General features: G+C 50.1%; 2 protein-coding genes across 9 annotated transcripts in view; one reads left to right on the top strand and one right to left on the bottom strand.

The window, feature by feature from the left end:
• The window catches only part of CHLSN (cholesin), a 164,307-nt gene that overhangs the window by 92,121 nt on the left and 59,023 nt on the right, over positions 1-13,163 (top strand). The window lies entirely within an intron of this gene.
• Positions 1-13,163, bottom strand: part of LOC142463153 (G-protein coupled receptor 146) — an 88,304-nt gene that overhangs the window by 44,085 nt on the left and 31,056 nt on the right. The window contains exon 1 of one of the 7 annotated variants that reach the window (XM_075565516.1): positions 5,803-5,933. The exons of 5 other annotated variants lie outside the window; for them this stretch is intronic. The gene's annotated coding sequence lies outside the window, so the exon portion shown is untranslated. Of the gene's footprint in view, positions 1-5,802; positions 5,934-13,163 lie in introns of those variants that run through there. One more of the 7 variants, XM_075565513.1, reaches the window with a different exon arrangement.

Raw genomic sequence — 13,163 nt, 5'->3', positions numbered from 1 at the left:
CGGGTTACACCGGCACGCTGCTCTGAGGAGACGGATTACACCGGCACGCTGCTCTGAGGAGACGGATTACACCGGCACGCGGCTCTGAGGAGACGGATTACACCGGCACGCTGCTCTGAGGAGGCGGATTACACCGGCACGCTGCTCTGAGGAGACGGATTACACCGGCACGCTGCTCTGAGGAGGCGGATTACACCGGCACGCTGCTCTGAGGAGGCGGATTACACCGGCACGCTGCTCTGAGGAGGCGGGTTACACCGGCACGCTGCTCTGAGGAGGCGGGTTACACCGGCACGCTGCTGAAGTCTTTCTCTGCCCGCTATGCTGACGCAGAATTCAACTTCTCAGAACGGACAATACAAAAATAATGTGTCACAGGGGGGCTCAACTCCAGTCCTCAAGCACCTCCAACAGGTCTTCAGGATATCCCAGCTTCAGCACAGGTGTCTCAATCAGTGACCGCTGTCCGTCACGGGGGTCCTAGCAGGGACTGACCCTTCCACGCTGCAGGGCACCGCGCGTCTCTCTTGGCGAGAAGGGGTGGCCGACCTCCATTGTATAGGCGAGATATGAAGTCAGATTTTCACCTGAGCGTCTTTGCTCCGTCTAAAGTCCGATGCGCCGCCGCCGCCGTGCGGGGACGAGTTTGCGCCCCATGCGTATGAATGGAGCTGAATTGTCCTCCAGCGCTGGGAAGCAGGTTCACATCATATTAAAATAGGAGCTCCATCTTCATCAGTATTATCATGGCGCGCTTAGGATCAGGGGTGCTCAAATCCAGTCCTCTAACCCCCCCCCCCCCCCCAACAGGTCAGGTTTTCAGGATATCCATGCTTCAGCACAGGTGGCTCAATAAGTCCCTGTTTCAGCACAGGTTGCTCAATCCGAGGGTCAGTCTTTGACTCAGCCTCGGATTCAGCACCTGCACTTGAAGCTGGGATAGCCTGAAAACCTGACCTGTTGTAGGGGGGATGGGGCTGGAGTTGACCACCCCTGCTCCAGATAAACAGGCTAGGAACAGAAGTAAGGCAGCACCTTGTTTAACATTCTCTTCCGTTACAGGGGTTAAACCCTGGGTTGCCAGAAGGGCGTACCAAGTGTTGCAGGCCATTCTGGCAGCCAAATAGTTAAAACGCTTAAAGAGACACCCCCTTTGCGTCACACGAGCGGAGTGATCCGGTGTATAACGCTCTGCCTCCCAGGAGCCGGCGGCACGGGGGGTTTCCCAGCGAGAAGTGTTTTCCAACGGATTTCACTGCCTGTGAAGTTAAATATTTATGGTGCTGTCCGGCCTTCCTGCCTCTCGCCTGTCTCCCCTACAATCTATCCTAAATGCTGCTGCCAGAATCACTCTACTCTTTCCTAGATCTGTCTCAGCGTCTCCCCTCCTGAAATCCCTCTCCTGGCTTCCAATCAAATCCCGCATCTCACACTCCATTCTCCTCCTCACTATTAAAGCTTTACACTCTTCTGCCCCTCCTTACATCTCAGCCCTAATTTCTCGCTATGCACCATCCAGACTCTTGCGTTCTGCTCAAGGATGTCTTCTTTCTACCCCCTTTGTATCTAAAGCCCTCTCCCGCCTTAAACCTTTTTCACTTTCTGCCCCACACCTCTGGAATGCCCTTCCCCTCAATACCCGACTAGCACCCTCTCTATCCACCTTTAAGACCCACCTTAAGACACACTTGCTTAAAGAAGCATATGAATAGCACTGTGGATATTCTGAACACATGATACATAAACCTTGGCCCCCTGCAGACGCACTTACCAGAACTCCCTCCTACTGTCTCTGTACGTTCTCCCTACCTACCAATTAGACTGTAAGCTCCTCGGGGCAGGGACTCCTTCCTTAATGTTACTTTTACAGTATGTCCGAAGCACTTATTCCCATGATCTGTTATTTATATTATCTGTTATTTATTTGATTACCACATGTATTACTACTGTGAAGCGCTATGTACATTTATGGCGCTATATAAATAAAGACATACAATACAATACAATGGTGGAACATGATGTGGGCTGCACGGGCCAACTCTGGCTCACAGTGCGTTTGTGTCCGTGTCACTGACCCTCCCTTGTCAGTTAAGGCAGCGGTGCGCAAACTTGGGGGTTCGGCAGATAGAGGTCCTGTGCTCCCCCCCCCTCCCCTCCTGGTTATTCAAATGAAATGCCGGGGGACCGCACAAGGCCTCTATAATACACTTACCTTCCCTTCCAGCAACGCGTCGTCCTGGTGACCCGGCGTCAAATCACCCCACGCATCGTTTTTCTCATCTGGCCCCTTTGGGAACTAGTTGAAGTTTCCTGCTGTAGAACAGGTGCGCAAAAACTGGGGTGGGTGCCCAAGATTTTCCGGGGGGGGGGGGGGCGGTTGCAGAGACTCCGCGCTCTACCCAAAGGCATTTAAATTAAATGCCAGGGGATCACGTGAGGCCTCCGCAACTTCCCTGGTCTTCGGCGACGCATCGCCATGGCAACGTTACATCACGTGACCCCGCAGCGTCATTTGACGCTGAAGACAAGGTAAGTAGAGGGCGGGAGAGCAGGCAGAGGGGCGCAGGGTGGAAAGTTTGCGCATCCCTGCTGTAGAGTACTGAATCCACAAGGGCATTGGGGGGGTTAATCAATAAACTGCGATAGTGCCGATCAGGTGACTATTGCACAGAAACTCCCATTGACTACAGTGACAGCTTCCGTGCGATCGCGCCCTGTCGCAGTTTAGCATTGAATCTCCCCCCGTCGCTGTAAAGTCAGTATTTGTCTTGTAGTTCTCTGCATAACTGAAGCAGAACATTGGATTTCCAGCTCTGAAAGAAATGTGCTCATCAGTCAGATTCCTCCCGGCTACTTGTATTATTACTTCTACCTACACAGACATTCCTTGTGGGGACCGCTGGCGGGATTGTGGTGTTTCTTACTGGGTTCCTGGATTCACATTGAAACCTTACCCTATTCCTGCGGAGCTCCAAGGCGTCCAATCACAGGAAGGCGTGGCAGCTTAGTATGTAATGTAGCGGTCCCTTTAATGATTGATTTAAAGGGACGTTCCTGCTATTTATCCAGTTGGACAAGGGGGTGCTCAACTCAAGCCCCCCCCCCCCCCCCTCCCAACAGGTCAGGTTTTCAGGATATCCCAGCTTCAGCGCAGGTGGCTCAATCGGTCCCTGCTTCAGCACAGGTGGCTCAATCAGAGGCTCCGTCTGAAGCTGGGATATCCTGAAAACCTGACCTGTTTGGAGGGGCACAGACGGGGTGGAGTTCAGCCCCCCCTGGGTTAAAGGACCCTGTTTTCCGGGAAATCCTTCTTTACCGGTGTGGCCGTGTAAGAAGTTTGGACATTCCCTTGCATGATGTGTTTTCGCCTTAATTATGCATATTGACCTAAAATGTTACAATTTCCTACTTTAATGCTGTATTATTTGTGATATATTTTTGCATATCTCTGATAAGTCTATTAATTACACTGCGATCGGGGGGGACTATCGTACAAACGTCCATTGACTTCAAAGTGAGTTTCTGTGATGAAATGCCCCAACCGGCGCACTCGCAGTTTAATGAATAACCCCCAAAGTGCCTGCACAGGGCTGTAGAACTTACAATCTCTAACCCAACGAACTTGAAATCTAATTTGTGGTGCCTAGGGGTCAGATCCAGTGAATCACTGAGTGTCGTAAGGAGATGGAATTGGGTTCGGACCAGGATTCTAGGACAGACCAAGACTTGGACCAAAGTCGTGGTTTTTGTGGCATCTTTAGACCCTAGTTTGCTAAATAATGTTTCTCGCCAGTCTGCCTCATTCTGTACGCCTTTCCATCTCTTGCATATGTGGCCCGTCCACGTCTTCCCATCTCTTGCATATATGGCCCATCCACGTCTTCCCTTGTATACGTGGCGCATACACACACATACACATAAACAACGTTGCAAGGCATCGTAAGAGCGTATATATATATATATATATAATATTATATTATACTATATAATATTATATTATACTATATAATATTATATTATACTATATAATATTATACTATACTATATTATATTATACTATATAATATTATATTATACTATATAATATTATATTATACTATATAATATTATACTATATTACATTATACTATATAATATATTATTTATTATGTTATATTATATATATAATACAGTATATACACTATATAATGTATGTGGGTGCTGCATATCTTATTGCCTGCATAAAATATTTGGTGTATTTTAGCGTTAAAAATGCCTTCAGGAACGGAACCTTTCATTTAAACAGTGTTCCTATGTGAAAACGTGTTTCGCTTTACGTTTCGCTATCCAACGCCATTTTGAGTAACGCATTGTGTTGGATAACCGAGGACTGCCTGTATACGCTTTCTTGTCCCTACAGTGAAATGGCACATCACAGAGGGTTAATAAACACACAATCCCAGCAAGCTCAAGAAACCCCAAAACATACCACATATTTTGTGTGTGTGTGTGTGTGTGTGTGTGTGTGTGTGTGTGTGTGTGTGTGTGTGTGTGTGTGTGTCAAAACGAGAGCTGATCCAATGTGATCCTTCTTCCAAATATAGAGCTAAATAAGAATTTTAATCAGTTAGTGTTAGGACCGGCTAACGGTCATGCCTTGATGTGGCTTGCAGGCTTACAACGCTTTGGCCAAAGGGTTTACCTAAATTACCCCTTTTCAAGAGAATATATAGGTATTTCACTGTGTATTTTTGTCATATTGGATGTAGCATTGGGCATTTCTGTCTTTTGTTGTATACATTACAGAGGGTGTATGGAACATGTGATGAGTTTCTCATCTATTTCTCTAATAAGAGAGTTTATTAAAACACTAGCTCACAATCTGGTGTAGGCTCGGCTAGGCCTAGGTTTGCTGCTATCTAATTTACAAAACAAAGGGGAGATGGAGCGCAGAGAAAGAAAATGCCCCTTTTTTTGTAACTTGGACTATCTGTGGCCGGCTGATCACCGGAGGGAGAAGGAGCAGCGGGAGGAAAGGCATCTCAGAGGAATCCCCTTGAAGGTTTCAGACGAGCGCGGTCTCCATTTTCTGGATCTGTTGCTGCTATCTAATCCATGGAGCTTGTATTTTCCCACCTATTGGAGCGGACGACCCCAAACCTGAAGTGACCTGAAATGGTACCTGGCTGTGCTCACTTAGTTTTCATGCTACCAGGTAGTATGTAAAGACGTGACGTGGTTGCACGCATACAAGACACATTTATAGACATCTCTCTAATTCCGAGGCATCGTGCAGACAGCCCCGGGTTGGGAATTCTGGTGATACATTAGAGGTGCACAATTGGTTGAAAAGTGCATTGGTGTTTGTATTATTGGATTCAGATGGGTAATATATACAAAGTTGCCCCAGAGGGGTCAAAAGGTCCAATCTGGTGCGACTTTGTATATATGAAATATTTTCCCAATGCCCCTCATGCCTATCTATTTTCCTACGGATGGGTAAGAGGAGGCAAAGCGAAAGTGGTCTCGGAGATCAAACGCACAAAACCAAGTGCCGTCCGAACACCCTAACCGGTCCAATCAAGGAAAAGATTACTTGGACTAGTTTAATCAGAGCCACGGGCTTGGAACCCACGGCTGTGCACGTTTGTGTCTGGTTTTCTTTGATTTGTTTTGGGTTTCCGGGACCTGTGGCTTGGAAAGGGTTACCGACCATGACAGATCCTCCGTACATTTAGAATGAAAAGTTCATTCATGGCAAATTATACCCACAACAGATCTAACTTCCCATGATGCGCACACGACTTCAGAAGACAAACTCACCTGGCGTTCACGCCCGAGGTTTGGCCGTACGCAGCTGGAGATCTTGAGAATGCAACCGGAACATTTTACTCTTCATTAAAAAAAAAAAACGACAGTGTTTTTGCTGCTGAGGCACAGAGGGAAACGGTGATGAAGCTTACAAAAGGAATGTAAAACTTGCTGTGTATACACACGTGACTTTCTACACACACAGCGGCCAAGCTTTAGCTGAACGCTCTGAGCTCTATTACAAAAACAAGCCCTCCACAATCACAGCCCAAAGTGACTGTGACAGCAGGTTAAAGCTGCAGACCAAGCAATATCCTACCTGTGTGTTTTTAAATATCACTTCTGTACTATAAGAAAATACTTTGTAGCATTTTTTTTGTTTCTTTTTTAAACGCGGAATGACATTTATAATGTAACAAACATTTTTTGTTTCTATAGCAACCATTTACAAAGTCACATCCCCCTTCCTCTTCTTAAACAGACTCTGGCACACCCCTTTTTGAGCCCTGCCCTCTCTCTAGCAGTGCACCAATTGTATCTAGTGATTGGTAACTTAGCTAATTACTTATGATGATGCACATAATAAAGGGGAAAATTAAAAAAACGGGATCTTGGACAGCTGCTTTTAAGGAGCATTAATGGTGGGTGTAATCATTGCCCAGGGGCTTTACCTGATGCTTTCCTTCCAACCTAGCCAGCCATGCGCATCCGTTTTCTTTAAACAGATGGGGGGGTGGCACACGCTTCCAGAGAAGCTGCAGTGTTTTGGCAATATGAAGGCTTTCAGATCTCGTGCAGAACGGGGAACAGATACAGAAAGCCAGAAACGCTGATCAGTGCGGAGGAACTGCATGATTTATAAGAGCCTGGAACAAATACACAGGCAGGGCCCCTAAAAATATCTGTTACCCGAAGGAGGAATGTGAGACAATAAGGAGCCCCCCCGTCTTGTCCTGCAATGTACAACATGTTTGTGATAAACACACACACGCGTGTGTATATATTTATATATATATATATCATCAGCACAGGTTTCTTCCCTACTACACTTCCATATACAGTAGATATGTCATACACTAAACATTTAACCCTTCTGTGTCAGGTGGGCGTTTGCTTTGCATTACAAACCCCCTGAGACAATGGAAGTATTCATCTCATGGGAAGCGACAGTCCAGCCTTCGTTCTGCTGATTACACTTCTAAGTGCTGCGGAACGGGCGAGAGAGGGAAGATCCACGGAGGAAAACAAATGTTTACGTTTAAAGCTTGTAAATAATGTTCATTTCGCAGGAAGCAGACAGAGCGGTCACTGTGATGTGTTTTTATTTATTCCCGGGAGGAGGGTTTGCTGGTATAAGTGGATTCCAGGACCCTCCAGCACAGACGGGGGTCTCTCAAACGGTCACTTGAGACTGTAAGGTTTCTTGTTCCCCGCCACTACAAGAGGACGATACAAAGGGACTAAGCCTCTATTGTTATTTGGGGTAGACATGAGGCAGAGTCATTGTGGCTGAAAAAAGAAAATGTTCAATCTGCTTTTATTTTAATTTTATTTGTTTCAATCTTTTATGAAACCGGCTGCACTTTTGCCACCAGGCGCCTGTAGCAGCAGTGACGGGGTTAACAGTAAAGTCGCTCCGGTTTTAGCAAGCATACCAGTTTTCCCCGCTTCTGCTTTTCATCACGCAGATAAGGGATAAATAAGTAGAGAGAGACTGGCTGCTGGTTGGTTTGATCCGGAAGCCGTGTAGGAACGCTGACAGAAAGCAGGATAAGATTATGTAACTCCCATGGTGAACTAACCGACCGCCTTCTGAGTTCCACGCTCGTACTGTGCGTAAAATCCGTGGCATGGCCCACAGTGTACGGGACATTCGGAAGGTTGCGCTGCATTGTTACATGAAGCAGGGCGGCTTATCTCACCCAACGTAGAACCAGGCACTTCGTTTAACTTAAACCGTAGTGTGCCGCAACGTAGCAATCATGCGACCCTAAGTCTGCGCTTAAACAAATCTATTGACTCCGTCGTAAGTCGCTTATAGCGACCAAATTTTTTTGGAGCCGGGTCAATTTGATTTTTTAGAGACAATCGCCACGTTACTGTCTCTAAACCAATCAGACCACGGCCCGCCCCTTCGTGACGTCACTGGCCTTGTCGCCAGCGACGTCGCTTAAAACGAATGTTTAACTTTTGCTAGTGGCGACGGGTGACGTCATCGGTCGCGTCGCCGGCACTATGAACGCGGCCTTAGGCTGAGCTCACGGTGGCTGCTCGGCCGCTCACTCTCCTGCAGCTCCAGCGATGCCTGCGGGAGATGGGTCGCGGCGTGGCGGACGCGTCACGGAGCTGGTTCGCCCTCATTGGCTGAACCAGCTCACGTGATGTGGACGTTACGCTACTGCCGCACAAAAATTACATTTCTTTTGTGGCGGCAAAAAAGGAACTACCATAGGCAATCAGGTAAGAGTCCTTGAAGTGCGCGCGGACGCAAGCGCACGCATGTGACGCCCCCACCATGAGCTCGGCCTTATCCGCTCGGACATTGGGAACAGAGGAGGAGTTCTCTTTCCATTCCCAGTCTCACCTCAGAGCTGCGGGTTGCGATCTCCACATGATACGAACGAAACATCGGTGACTTGGGGCAGCATCATTATGCCACCAGGTCACCAGTCCGCGTGATGTTGACGTCCGCGTGATGTTGACGTCCGCGTGATGTTGACGTCCGCGTGATGTTGACGTCCGCGTGATGTTGACGTCCGCGTGATGTTGACGTCCGCGTGATGTTGACGTCCGCGTGATGTTGACGTCCGCGTTAACCTCTCTGCACCAGAGGACCCAGGACGGCATTGACCGTACTCCGCTCCAATGAAACCTCCCATTTGTGGAAGGAACACTCACAACTCGTCTGACTTGCGTTTTGAGCTGTGATTTTACTGGCACATGGAATTAGACCCTCTTTTTAGAACTGAGACGGAAAATAATGAGTGGATCCCTATAGACCACGCATTTATGTGGCGGGAGATAAAGGTTTCACACGATGCATCAGCCACGTGTTATTTTAACAGAATAAAAGTAAAAAGATGTTACACATAAAGCATGGAAACGAATGTTTCATGTCTCGAGTTTAGATCATTTTTAATATTCAAACAATGTTCAACAAATTCCTGCACCCCCTTCAGTCACCCCCTGCACCCCCTTCAGTCACCCCCTGCACCCCCTTCAGTCACCCCCTGCACCCCCTTCAGTCACCCCCTGCACCCCCTTCAGTCACCCCCTGCACCCCCTTCAGTCACCCCCTGCACCCCCTTCAGTCACCCCCTGCACCCCCTTCAGTCACCCCCTGCACCCCCTTCAGTCACCCCCTGCACCCCCTTCAGTCACCCCCTGCACCCCCTTCAGTCACCCCCTGCACCCCCTTCAGTCACCCCCTACAACTCCTTCAGTCACCCCCTGCACCCCCTTCCGTCACCCCCTGCACCCCCTTCCATCTCCCCCGTCACCCCTGGTTAAGAACCCCTGGACCTAATACTTTACTGCAGTCTACAACAATTCTAAAACATATCTAATTTTCTTTCATGTATCAGTCTTTTCATGCTGTCTGCAGTTATTCTCTACTTCTGCTTTTCTCGAGACCGGTCCAAGCTGAGACTGTCCCGGGTGAGATAAGACGTAAGGTTTCTCTTCCCATTAGTTCTGAAAGTGTTTTTTTTCAGAGTCCTCCAATAGAAGCTGTTTCTGACCCTGGTGGAGAAGTCCGGCTGCACATGGCAGATATTGCGCATTGTATTGCTGGTCCGACGCTGGGTCTCGGAGATTCAGACACTAGACGTTCCTGTTTAGGCTGAGTCCCCGGTGGTCATGGCAGCGCGCGCGCCATACGCCACAACATTGGTGTGTGTGGGCACGCAAAGCGCTGTGATGCGTACGCTTGCAGGGATCCCGTGCCGCGATGTGGTGGGCGCGCAGCCAATGGCAGGGCAGATATGCCCCATCATGGCCCCGCCCCCTGTCATGGCCCCGCCCCCCACCCTCCCCTACAGACCATTGATCGTGACTGTAGTCTCTGCCGCCGTTCCGCCAGGCGCGCGGGCAGCAGGGAGGACTGGGGCCGCCAGGCGCGCGGGCAGCAGGGAGGACTGGGGCCGTCAGGCGCGCGGGCAGCAGGGAGGACTGGGGCCGCCAGGCGCGCGGGCAGCAGGGAGGACTGGGGCCGCCAGGCGCGCGGGCAGCAGGGAGGACTGGGGCCGCCAGGCGCGCGGGCAGCAGGGAGGACTGGGGCCGCCAGGCGCGCGGGCAGCAGGGAGGACTGGGGCCGCCAGGCGCGCGGGCAGCAGGGAGGACTGGGGCCGCCAGGCGCGCGGGCAGCAGGGAGGACTGGGGCCGTCAGGCGCGCGGGCAGCAGGGAGGACTGGGGCCGCCAGGCGCGCGGGCAGCAGGGAGGACTGGGGCCGCAGGGAGGACTGGGGCCGCCAGGCGCGCGGGCAGCAGGGAGGACTGGGGCCGCCAGGCGCGCGGGCAGCAGGGAGGACTGGGGCCGCCAGGCGCGCGGGCAGCAGGGAAGACTGGGGCCGCCAGGCGCGCGGGCAGCAGGGAGGACTGGGGCCGCCAGGCGCGCGGGCAGCAGGGAGGACTGGGGCCGCCAGGCGCGCGGGCAGCAGGGAGGACTGGGGCCGCCAGGCGCGCGGGCAGCAGGGAGGACTGGGGCCGCCAGGCGCGCGGGCAGCAGGGAGGACTGGGGCCGCCAGGCGCGCGGGCAGCAGGGAGGACTGGGGCCGCCAGGCGCGCGGGCAGCAGGGAGGACTGGGGCCGCCAGGCGCGCGGGCAGCAGGGAGGACTGGGGCCGCCAGGCGCGCGGGCAGCAGGGAGGACTGGGGCCGCCAGGCGCGCGGGCAGCAGGGAGGACTGGGGCCGCCAGGCGCGCGGGCAGCAGGGAGGACTGGGGCCGCCAGGCGCGCGGGCAGCAGGGAGGACTGGGGCCGCCAGGCGCGCGGGCAGCAGGGAGGACTGGGGCCGCCGGGCGCGCGGGCAGCAGGGAGGACTGGGGTCGCCGGGCGCGCGGGCAGCAGGGAGGACTGGGGTCGCCGGGCGCGCGGGCAGCAGGGAGGACTGGGGCCGCCAGGCGCGCGGGCAGCAGTGATTGCAGGTAACGTCCCATCTCAATGATTGTTTCACTAACGACTGAAAACCCAGTAGTCTCCTGTCTCCATGGGTCGGTAGAGAGAGTGATTTACAAACCTGTTCAGTGGAATGACTGCTTCTGTGTAAATATGGGGATGGGGGCGTCAGTATGTCTGCCGGGTTTCATAAAAGATATTTTAAAAAAAAAATGTCAAAAAAATTATATATATCTCAAATTAAAAATGTTTTTCTTTCGGCCATAATGACTCTGCCTCGTGTCTAGCCCAAATAATAATGAATGCTTAGTGCTTTTGTATCGTCCTCTTGTTATGTGGCGGGGAACAAGAAACCTTACACGGTCCCAAGTGACCGTTTGAGAGACCCCCGTCTGTGCTGGAGGGTCGTGGAATCCACTTATACCAGCAAAGCCTCCTCCCGGGAATAAACAAAAACCCATTAGTTACTGCTCTGTCTGCGTCCTTTTAAATGAACATTATTTTGCACTCCTGCCGCCTCAGGCACAAAGGGGGGGGGGGGGGCAGGACATTTTTTGGGGAGGGGTTGCTCTGCATACGAAGTCAGTAACATACCTACATTACAATAATGTAAGAATGTATAAACTCACAGAGGGGCTGCACCCCCCCCCAGCCCTAATTTCTGCCCCAACGGAAGAGGGCACTAACAGTTACAGACAAAGACAAACTATTTGGGGCCGAATGCAGGGCGAATCCCGGACATTTATTTTTAAAGATGCTTTTTATGAGCCTCTCTGAGCCTTGTGAGGGGAAAGCTGGATTAAACAATGAAACAGAAATGGGTCAGGGGGGACGAGTGACAGAAGGCAGCGTCGGGCGGTAACTTGGCTTTCTCTACAGAGCCATTGGGATGTGAGGGTTTAGGGACCATTTACTGAAGGTCAAGGTTAACAATTAGGTGGTTTTAATTTTGTTTCTTGGTGCTAAATGAGGTTGCAATTAATACTTCCCCTTGCTTTCCTCTCTCCTTTAACTCGCTTTTGGTGTCGAGCCCCAATTTTTCCTGTCTTTAAATGTGGGGAGGGGGGTTTAATATCGTTTGTATTTAATTGGGAAATATTAATAGTTACAAACTTTTTTTTTTAGCAAGCGCCTAACAAATGAAACTCCATCTTCCGTACCCGCGGCTGTGGCCGTGTTATACTATCGGCGTACTTCTCTGCACATAATTCCCTTATAGCAAGAGGTCTCCTTATACTAGGGAGACGATATTACATAGCCGAAAAATGTTACACGCTTTCTACTTTCTCCCAGATAAGTTTATTCATCCCCTCGAAGTTCAATTTAAAAAATAGGAAATCTCCCTCGTTTGTCTCCTAATTCATTTTGATCGGATCCGTTACATGTTAGTTAGTGTGATCGGATCCTTTACATGTTAGTGAGATCGGATCCGTTACATGTTAGTAAGTGTGATCGGATCCGTTACATGTTAGTGAGATCGGATCCGTTACATGTTAGTAAGTGTGATCGGATCCGTTACATGTTAGTGTGATCGGATCCGTTACATGTTAGTAAGTGTGATCGGATCCGTTAACTGTTTGTGAGATCGGATCCGTTACATGTTAGTAAGTGTGATCGGATCCGTTACATGTTAGTAAGTGTGATCGGATCCGTTACATGTTAGTGTGATCGGATCCTTTACATGTTAGTTAGTGTGATCGGATCCGTTACATGTTAGTAAGTGTGATCGGATCCGTTACATGTTAGTGTGTTCGGATCCGTTACATGTTAGACAGTGTGATCGGATCCGTTACATGTTAGTAAGTGTGATCAGATCCGTTACATGTTAGTAAGTGTGATCGGATCCTTTACATGTTAGTGTATTCGGATCCTTTACATGTTAGTGTGATCGGATCCTTTACATGTTAGTTAGTGTGTTCGGATCCTTTACATGTTAGTGTGATCGGATCCTTTACATGTCAGTAAGTGTGATCGGATCCTTTACATGTTAGTTAGTGTGATTGGATCCTTTACATGTTAGTAAGTATGATAGGATCCTTTACATGTCAGTAAGTGTGATCGGATCATTTACATGTTAGTAAGTGTGATCGGATCCGTTACATGTTAGTAAGTGTGATCGGATCATTTACATGTTAGTAAGTGTGATCGGGTCCGTTACATGTTAGTAAGTATGATAGGATCATTTACATGTCAGTAAGTATGATCAGATCTGTTACATGTTAGTGTGATCGGATCCTTTACATGTCAGTAAGTATGATC

The sequence above is a fragment of the Ascaphus truei genome, chromosome 11, assembly GCF_040206685.1.
Source record: "Ascaphus truei isolate aAscTru1 chromosome 11, aAscTru1.hap1, whole genome shotgun sequence".
Classification (NCBI taxonomy): domain Eukaryota; kingdom Metazoa; phylum Chordata; class Amphibia; order Anura; family Ascaphidae; genus Ascaphus; species Ascaphus truei.
This window is presented reverse-complemented; position numbering and strand designations above follow the sequence as displayed.